Here is a 10,968-nt window from a genome sequence, read left to right as displayed (position 1 = left end):
TTAGGCCACCAATAATGTGTCTTAAGATCTTGATACATCTTTCCAACTCCAGGATGTATCGAGTATCTTGTCTTATGTGCCTCGTTCAATATCAACTTCCTTAATCCACCCAACTTCGGTACCCAAATTCGATTTGCAAAATATCGAGTTCCATCTTCCCGCATAACGAGTTGCTTCTCATACTTCTTCATTATTTCATTTCCTATATTTTCTTTAGTAAGTGCTTCTCATTGAGCCTCTTTGATTTGTGAGTTGAGATTCATGCAAATTTTTATGTTCATCGCTCGAACTCGAATTGGTTCTCGTTCCTTTCTGCTTAAAGCATCGGCCACCACGTTCGCCTTCCCGGGATGATAACGAATTTCACAATCATAGTCATTTATCAGCTCGACCCACCTACGTTGCCTCATGTTCAACTGTTTCTGATCAAAAATATGTTGAAGACTTTTATGATCAGTAAACACAGTGCATCTAACCCCATATAAGTAGTGTCTCCATATCTTCAACGCAAACACGACTGCTCCCAGTTCTAGATCGTGTGTCGTATAATTCCACTCGTGAATCTTCAATTGTCGGGATGCGTATGCAATAACTTTCTTTCGTTGCATAAGAACACAACCAAAACCTTGTCGCGAAGCGTCACAATATATTTCAAAATCATCGTTCCCTTCAGGTAACGATAAAATAGGCGCCGTAGTTAACTTCTTCTTCAGTAATTGAAATGCGTTCTCCTGCTCCGAGGTCCATTCGTATTTCTTCCATTTTTGCGTTAATGCTGTCAACGGCTTAGCTATTCGGGAAAAATCTTGAATAAACCTTCTATAATAACCGGCTAAACCCAAAAATTGGCGTATCTGCATTAGTGTTTTAGGAGTCTCCCATTTTTCAATGGCCTCAATTTTAGCTGGATCAACCTGAATTCCTTTGCTACTAATAACGTGACCAAGAAATTGCACTTCTTTCAACCAAAAAGCACACTTATAAAATTTAGCATATAGCTGTTCTTTTCTCAACAACTCTAATATCAACCTTAAATGCTGCTCATGCTCTTGCTCACTCTTGGAATAGATAAGAATGTCATCAATGAAAACAATAACAAACTTATCTAAATATGGACTACAAACTCGATTCATGAGGTCCATGAATACAGCTGGCGCATTCGTCAATCCAAACGGCATGACCAAAAATTCGTAATGACCGTAACGTGTCCGAAAAGCAGTTTTCGGTATACCTTCTTCTTTGACACGTAATTGATGATAGCCCGATCTTAGGTCAATTTTCGAGTACACACATGATCCTTGGAGTTGATCAAATAAGTCGTCAATTCTCGGTAGTGGATACCGATTCTTGATAGTTAACTTATTTAATTCACGATAATCTATACACATCCTAAAAGATCCATCTTTCTTTTTAACAAATAGAATCGGAGCTCCCCACGGTGAAGTACTTGGTCGTATGAATCCACGATCCAGTAATTCTTTTAACTGACTCTGAAGTTCTTTTAACTCGGACAGTGCAAGTCTATATGGAGCACGGGCAACTGGTGCAGCTCCTGGTACTAAATCTATTTGAAATTCTACAGATCTAAATGGAGGTAATCCCGGCAACTCTTCCGGAAAAACTTCAGGAAAATCTCTTGCCACAGGCACGTCGTTGATGCACTTCTCTTTTTCTTTCTTTTCAACTTTATTAACATGTGCTAGAATAGCATAACATCCCTTTTCTAAACACTTCTTAGCTTTCAAACAGCTAATGAGTTTTAGCTTTGAGTTACCCTTCTCTCCATAAATCATCACCGGCATTTTATCCTTACAAGGAATGCGAATTGCCTTCTTGGCACACACAACTTCAGCTCCTACTTTGGACATCCAGTCCATGCCGACTATTACATCAAAACTTCCTAATTCTACGGGTATCAAGTCAATTTTAAACGTTTCTCCGGCTAAATTTATTTTACAATCACGACAAATTTTATCGGCTTTAATTAGTTTACCATTAGCTAACTCAATCATGTACTTAGCATCTAGAGGTAATGATGAACAATTCAATTTAGCGTAAAAGCCTCTACTCACGTAACTTCTATCGGCACCAGTATCAAATATAATAGATGCGGATAAGTTATTAATGGTAAACGTACCCGTAACAAGCTCCGGGTCTTCACACGCCTCTCTAGCATTAATAACAAATGCTCTTCCACGTGCAGATCCATTATTCTTCTCTGGATTCGGACACTGGCTCTTATAGTGACCTTGTTTTCCACACCCATAACAAGTAATGGTAGCCAAAGCAGTTCTATTTGCATTGGTGGCAGGAGTCTTGGTACCATTTGTATTTGTAACGAGAGCCCTACAATCTTCAGCAAGATGACCCTTTCGATTACATTTGTTGCATACCACATTACAGTAGCCAGAGTGATGTTTGTGGCATCGGTTACATAAAGGATTTTGTCCTTTGTAACCAAAGCTTAAACCACTACCCGCACCTTGCGTGATTTCTTGTTTCTTAAAAGATTGTTGTTGGTTACCTCGATCATAATTTCCATTCCACTTTCTTTTGTTACCTGATACCTTCACATCAGTATTGAATACTTTCTTATCCATGATGACCTGATCCATTAGCTCGTTTGCCATGGTTATAGCTTCATGAATTGTCTTAGGTTTCGATGCTGTAACATTTGCCTTGACCTTTTTGGGCAAACCATCTTTGTACATTTCAATCTTCCGTTCTTCGGTTAGAACCAATTCAGGACATAGCAAAACTAATTCCATGAATCGCTGATTGTAGTTGGTGATTTCAGTACCAACAACCTTCAGGCTTCGTAATTCATCTTCCAACTTCCTAACCTCGTTCCTTGGACAATACTCGTTGATTAACATTATTTTGAATTCTTCCCATGGGGTATCATAAGCTACATCTCCTCCTACAGCCTTCACATAATTTTTCCACCACGTGAGTGCACTATCTTGTAAAGTGCACGATGCATACTTGGTCATGTCCTTTTCAACACAACCACTAATTTTAAACACAGTCTCCATCTTTTCTATCCACCGGGTTAAACCGATCGGTCCTTCCGTTCCACTGAATGATGAGGGCTTGCAAGCTTGAAAAGTCTTGTAGGTACATCCTACACGAGGATTTGGGTTAACTGCAGCAGCTCTTGCAGCTTCGACCCATAACATTCTGTTGTTCACTCGCTGGTTGATGAATTCCTCGACTTCTTGTTCCGTCATTCGATTCAATCGCGCCATTTCCTAATGAAAGAATATAATTATTCACATGGAATATTATAGATGTAGTGTGTATTTATAGTACATTATAGCTTGTTAACAATATGAACCAGGTATTATTATAAAAGCCTTTTCTTCTTATTAGCATTTTATAATTATATCTAGGGTAGTACCTACCCGTTAATGTTCATACTTAATAGCTTAGTACAGAACCAATTACTACAATCTAAATAATACTTAACCATGGAAAATTATTGCATTTCATACTTCACTATTTTACATATGCTTATCTTACATCGAACATTAAGCAAACCACACTAATAATATTATACAAAACATTATATGATCCCATGGTTTAATACGGCAGCGCATCGTTTGGTCTATTTTCTAGGACGTTTAGGTTCAAAGAATGGCCTAACGCTTATCCTAGCTGTCTGCCTATATTTTGGCTGTGGGGCTGAAGAACTAGATGCCGGGATAGAACGAATAGGAATAGCGGGAATAGGGGTGGTAGTGTCTAGTGGAGTTGGTGCCACATCATCCTTACTAAACTCAGGATTTGAATTTTCTAATTCATTAGCCTTTCGTTTCTTTCCTAGTTCGAACTTGTCTTTTGTAATTTCCTGTATTTCTTCCTCGGGTTCACTTTCCTCCTCGGGTTCACTTTCCTCCTCGGGTTCACTTTCCGGGTTCTCTATAGTCGGTTCATCCGGAATTTGTGAGTCTTCCCCAAAGATATTATTTTCGTCATCGGATAGGTTAATCACTGGAACACCATCTGAAGATTCTGGTTCGGAGTCGCTGAATGTGATAACAAGTTTTGAGCCCGACATCTATCACACAACAACTAACCCATTAGTACTACATAATATTTACATATAAATTTTAACCAACAATGATAAGCAATGGTTTTTAATTCAGACCCGGTCAAAGTCCAGACTTACTAATGTATCCTAACGACTTATCAGTTAGACACACTAATGCAAACCTGGTTCGCTAAGACCACCGCTCTGATACCACATGTCATAACCCGTCCTTAACCATAAGAACGAGTTAGATAACGTATGATTTCATTGCGAGGTATTGACCTCTATATGCGACATTTTTAAAAGAACAACTGCATTTATTTTACATTACAAACCATAACTCTTATTTTAATACAAGTTTTAGACAATATAAAGATGATTATCGTTTAGCGATAATCTTAGACTTACAAACTTTACATGTGATGATAACAATACGATTTCCAACATATTTTACATTACAAATCCTCCGATATGCAGTTTTATTTTTGACACAAATATGCATACTCAAGATCTTGCTTAAATTCAACATGTTGCAGCGGAAGCTTCTAATTATCACCTGAGAATGAACATGCTTAAAACGTCAACATAAAGTTGGTGAGATATAGGTTTAATGCCGGCAGCAATATATATATATAGACCACAAGATTTCATATATAAACATTTTAATAAAAATATTCTAAGTGGTTGAGCACTAGGTAACCATACTTAACATTTAATCACGTCGCATATTCCCTTTATTATGAAATCTTACTACACCGTACCAAGTGTAGTCACGAAACGAAGTACTGTGCAACCGTTGAATACTGGGCGTCCAGTCCGGTTGGGGTTGTCAGGCCCGATAGATCTATCAACAGGATTCGCGTTTACAATACCGCTGTAAATAATAGTTACCAAGCTACAGGGAAGTATGCCAGTGGTACAACTCAACGTAGAATATATTTTTCAGTTACTTATGTCCATATCGTAAAACATAAAATACATGTATTCTCATCCCGAAATATTTAGAGTTTAAAAGTGGGACTATATACTCACTTTTGCCTTGAAGATATATATATATTTTGACTTGGTCTCCGGTTGATATCACGAACCTATCCATATATAGTTTATCAATATATTTCCATTTTAAACAATCGTCACATATATATACTTATTATACTTTTAATAGTTTTAATAATTTCTTAGTCCGTAGTTAGCAGTCCGATGTTAGTAATTCAATTTTAATGGTTCATATTTAGGTGTTTAATAAATAAAACCCCCATCGAAATAAATAAAAACCCATCGTATTTGTATTGGTCGGGATTAATCTTGACCCACGGTACCGGTGTTGTCAAATGACGTGTTGCGTACATAAAGTACCGGTGTTGTCAAATGACGTGTTGCGTACAATCATGGGATCTTATGATTAATCTTCTCGTATTGTTTACGGGTGGTCCTGAAATATATAAAATTAAATTATGAGTACATATATATAAAATATCATGTTATTTTAGAAAGATGTGATTCATTTAATTTTTCTCCAATTATTTTCGTGGCTAAACTAGTTTTGGATATCCGATCTTGTTTTGGTCATAGTTTCTTCGTTACAACTCCGTTTTCGTTGGTTCAACTTGCCACTTCCTTGGATCGAGTTCTTATTTAAGACTATAAACTGTAAATACCTTAGTTTGTATTCGAAATCACAGGTCATAGGTCAAACTTTGGTGAAACTTATGAAGTTAATCATTTTCCCTTATGTAAACAACATTAAATGATTATTTTTCTAAAAATACTTATACTTTGAGTTAAATCATGAAATTTTTATGTGTTATCATATTCATAGTAAATATCATTTTTCCAGAAAATAAACCTCCAATTCAAGGTTCAAAATAGTTTTTAATTATCCAACCCAAAACCGCCCCCGGTTGCACTCCGACGTCGTAAAAACAGTTTTTAAGGTGTTCTTTGAAAAACCAAGTTATACCTTGTTAAATTAGCATATATTTATGATATATTACATGTCTTGAAGTATTTTAAAAGTTAAGTTAGAAGGATCTATTTAGTTTGCAAACAAGTTTGAAAACATTCAAACTATGTTCATGTTGTTAAAATTTTATACCATAAAATAAGATAGCTATATATATATGAATCGAATAAGGTTATGAACAAAGTTACTACCTCAAGTTACTTGGACAAGATTGCTGTAAAAGAGGAGTAAGAACCTAGAACCAAAAGGGTGATGGAATTGGATGAAAGATTGGAAGTAAGTTTGTGTTCTTGGAAAGGATTCTTGAAGTGTTTTTGTAAAGGTTTTCTTATGGTGTTTAAGGCTTGTTTCTATGGCTAGATTTTCATGGTTTCTTGCTGAATGGTTATGGAGTTTAAGGCTCTTGAGAGTGTGTGTGTTTTTAGCTAAAGATTTGAAGTAAAAGTGAATCAAAAATGGAGTACTTCTTACTCCTTAAAAACGTGATCAAGGGGGGGGACATGGACAAATTTCAAGCTTGTAATCTTATGTATTTAGTCAAGCAATCATACAAAGTAATTACCTTATACATAAGGCATTGAACAAGGGCTGGTTGGTGGTGATTTGATGTGTATATACCAATAGTAAATACATATAGAAGCTAGGTATGATACGAGTACATATACTCTAAATATACGTATAGAAATCTTGTGAAAACGGAACGAGGATTCAAATATAGTTATATTTTGTGAATATACTTATATTGTTTTATGTATTTAAGTCCTTAAAAAGTGGTTAAATACATTACATATACGATATATGTATAAACATTATAGGTCATAAGTTTTTATGTCAAATAACGTTACGTATGGTTATTGTTTTGAAAACTTAAATTAGTAGTTTCAAAATATACTTATAACTTATTGTTATTAATACAAAATGAGATATTAAAACATCCTTAGATCATGTTAAATATGTATATATACATATATATACACAAACGTATAATTATCATATATTATATAGTTCGTGATATCATCGGTCAAACTAGACGGTCAAACGTTGTGTAAAACTCTTTTCAAAAACATAAATCTCAACAATTTGGATTGCTTATCATGTTGGTAAGGTTTAATTTATGTAAATATTAATCTTATAAGTATAGATCGATCGAAAAAGTCCGGGTCATTACACATGACGACCTCGATCAAATTTCGGGACGAAATTTCTTTAACGGGTAGGTACTGTGACGACCCGGAAATTTCTGACCAAATTTAATCCTAACCTTTATATGTTTCCGACACGATAAGCAGAATTTGTAATGTTGAATCTCAAAAAGTTTGGAACTACATTCATGTAATCAATTACCCTTTGACCGTGTTCGACGATTCACGAACAATTATGTGTATATAGATATGTATATATAATATATAATATTAACTGAAAACATTAACAAAGTATTAGATATATGATACTTTACATGAATGTATTTGTTTCGATATATTTATCGACAGAATTAAGAGATAATATCAAATGATTGAATTATCAGATACATTATGATATGATTACGGGCCAATGTTATGAGGTCCACTGTGATTTAAGAAATCTATTCTTTTTGACAATATTCGGAAAATGGTAAAGTGGTCTATAAGTAAGAACGTGGAGTGTAAATAACTTAGATGTTGGATATCGACAAGTTAAGTAACTCGACATTTTTTATTAAGATGATTTCATACGTTTATTAAACCTTTGGACTTTATCTCATGCTTCACCAACAGATTGTAATTTAAAAACTTGAAACCTATTATGAATATATATAATTCTACTTTTCTAAAATGTTTTATGATATAACGATTTAAATTAATATTAAATATATTTATACGAGTATTATACGTACATAGTTTTATACTTTTACTATACTTTAACTTTACCTTTACTTTACTTTTACTTTACTTTAACTTTAATAATTCACTTTAATAATTCATACTTTAATAATTCACTTTAATAATTCATACTTTAATAATTCATACTTTAATAATTCACTTTAATAATTCATACTTTAATAATTCAAAAATCTATTATAAATATAATTCAATAGGTTTCATTATTTCATAGAAACTTGAAAATATATTTCTCTAAACTCTCTCAATCGAATTACATATATATATTTACTTAGTATTATTTCAAGATATTATTAGTATACATAAAATACTACGACGGAGTTATATTCAGACGATTTCAAAATAAGTTTTCAAACGGGATAGAGCTAAGGAAATTATGGGTTATAGCTATGGAGGTTATGGGTATTGTTCGAGGGTATTGCTCGTGAGGTCAACCTAACGTTTATCATTTTCGTTGCGTCTACGTACTTTCCTGCAATATTGAATCACAATATTGATACATGAGCATTCATATCTTATCTTTTATATATTAATAGTGTATCACTGACTAGTGCTCGAGTATATATGATTATGTATGTTTGTATGCTTAGTTTCGTCATTAAATAGTTTATGATAAATCACGAATTTGATACATATGCTACTGAGATAAGGTATATGATATGCATGTCGTTGAAAAGCTAAAGAAAAATTAATAACTTTTCATTTAGAAATCGTGTGGGTTCGATGAACGGATTAAAAGATATGATCAACTGAATTATTATTAATTTGAATATTATTATTAAAACGATTATTATAATTGTTATCAGTTGATGTTATTACTAAAATTATCTTTATTACTAAAAATTAATATTTTTATTAAAACTATCATTTTATTATTTTCATCATTATTATTATTATCAATATAATTTTATCAAATAAATATGCGTACAAAGATATTTTTACCACACGTAATATAATTATATTAATAATACATACCACTATATTTTTATGATATTAAGTGAATTTTATAAATTTTATTACTTGAGATATATAAAAGTATATTTTTATCATATATGAATTTAAATATAAATTTTTATTTATTAATAAATGACTTGTATTATTTAGTATAATAAGATCTGATAAATATATTTAAATATATAAAACAACTATATATAAGTTATATAATAAACATGTATAGATTTTGGAAGTCATTTTGGGTCAAGTTGACTTTTGTTGACTTTTGCATGTCGGTCTCGAGCATTAGGATAGTGATACACTACGACTTGACCTAAATTGTTAGACAGATATTGACCAACATATAAATATATATACTTAATATAGGTTCGTGAATCCGAGACAAACCCTGCACTTGTTCAGTGCCGTCATATACATAATTGCTACGAAATACAGTATTGTGAGTTCCATTACTCCCTTTTTATATATATTTTTGGGCTGAGAATACATGCATTGTTTTATAAATGTTTTACGAAATGGACACAAGTACTAAAAACATATTCTACGTTGAGTTGTACCACTTTGCATATTTTTCCCTAATAGATTGGTAACTACCATTTACATGCGGTATTGTAAACGCGAATCCTGTTGATAGATCTATCGGGCCTGACAACCCCAACCGGACTGGACGACCAGTATTCAACGGTTGCACAGTACTTCATTTCAGTGACTACACTTGGTACAGTGTAGTGAGATTTCATAATAAAGAGAATATGCGACGTTGATTAAATGTTAAGTATGGTTACCAAGTGCTCAACCACTTAGAATATTTTTATTAAAACGTTTATGTATATGAAATCTTGTGGTCTGCTACTATTACAGAAATGATTGATTATGATAAACTAATAAACTCACCAACCTTTTGGTTGACACTTTAAAGCATGTTTATTCTCAGGTATTAAAGAAATCTTCCGCTGTGCATTAGCTCATTTTAAGGATATTACTTGGAGTCATTCATGACATACTTTGAAATACGTTGCATTCGAGTCGTTGAGTTCATCAAGATTAATATTAAGTCAATTATAGTTGGATGTAATATGAAATGGTATGCATGCCGTCAATTTTAGATGTAAAGAAAGTTTGTCTTTTAAAAACGAATGCAATGTTTGTAAAACGTATCATATAGAGGTCAAATACCCTCCGATGTAATCAACTATTGTGAATCATTTATAATGTATATGAACGGGTCCTTTCACATGTTATTGTATTGATGATTGTATGCGTAGAATTGCTCGATTATATATGCTTTCGGTTTGATTAATTTGGGACAGCAGCATTTTTGTTCATTTCTGATTGTGTAACTGATATAAAAGTGAAATTAAAGTATCTAGATGAGTTCCTCTCATCAAGACATTAATTTTAGACTCCGGATTCATGTCATTTCGATTCCCGGAGCTTAAGATATGATTAAAATGGTGTTATGTGGAGATTAAACTATGAAAACGAATTGAACCAGGTTTGGTCCGACTTTGTGACCATTTTTAGAGTCCTTAGGGTGTAATAGTGTGTTATAATTGATGATGGGATGAACTTTCATGTTTGGGTCATCGAAATCCGAGCCACGGATCACCCGTTATGACTAAAACACGTTTTTGAGCGGATTAAAGGTCCAAACTAATTAAGATCTGTAAGTCATGACTTGGTGACTGTTCTTGGGATGTTCTTGAGCACACTAATGTGTCGGGTGGGTTGGTTAGGCAAATATATATATAAGGCTCGCCGAAAACTGATTCCCGGGGCTCAAGTTATGACTCGATGAACTTTTGATTAAAACTTATGGTTATTAAATAAAACTTATGATATAAATAATGATTTTCATTATCATTAAATTACTTGTGATATAAAAAGTAATTATTATAATTTAAGACTTATGATATATATTTATTATATCATTTAATTATTACTTATGATTTAATTAAACTTTTAATTAAACTTATGATTAATAATTCTTTTATTATTAATGGAAAATACTTATGATAAGTATTAAACTTATATTATGAAATTATTATAATAAGACTTATAATAAGGATTAATTAATTATTTAATTATTATAAGGCTTAGTTATTATTTAATTATAATTTAATTATTAAATACTTATAATT

This window comes from Rutidosis leptorrhynchoides, chromosome 2 (assembly GCF_046630445.1).
Source record: "Rutidosis leptorrhynchoides isolate AG116_Rl617_1_P2 chromosome 2, CSIRO_AGI_Rlap_v1, whole genome shotgun sequence".
Lineage (NCBI taxonomy): Eukaryota > Viridiplantae > Streptophyta > Magnoliopsida > Asterales > Asteraceae > Rutidosis > Rutidosis leptorrhynchoides.
The sequence above is the reverse complement of the archived record's forward strand: the minus strand, read 5'-3'. Positions refer to the sequence as shown.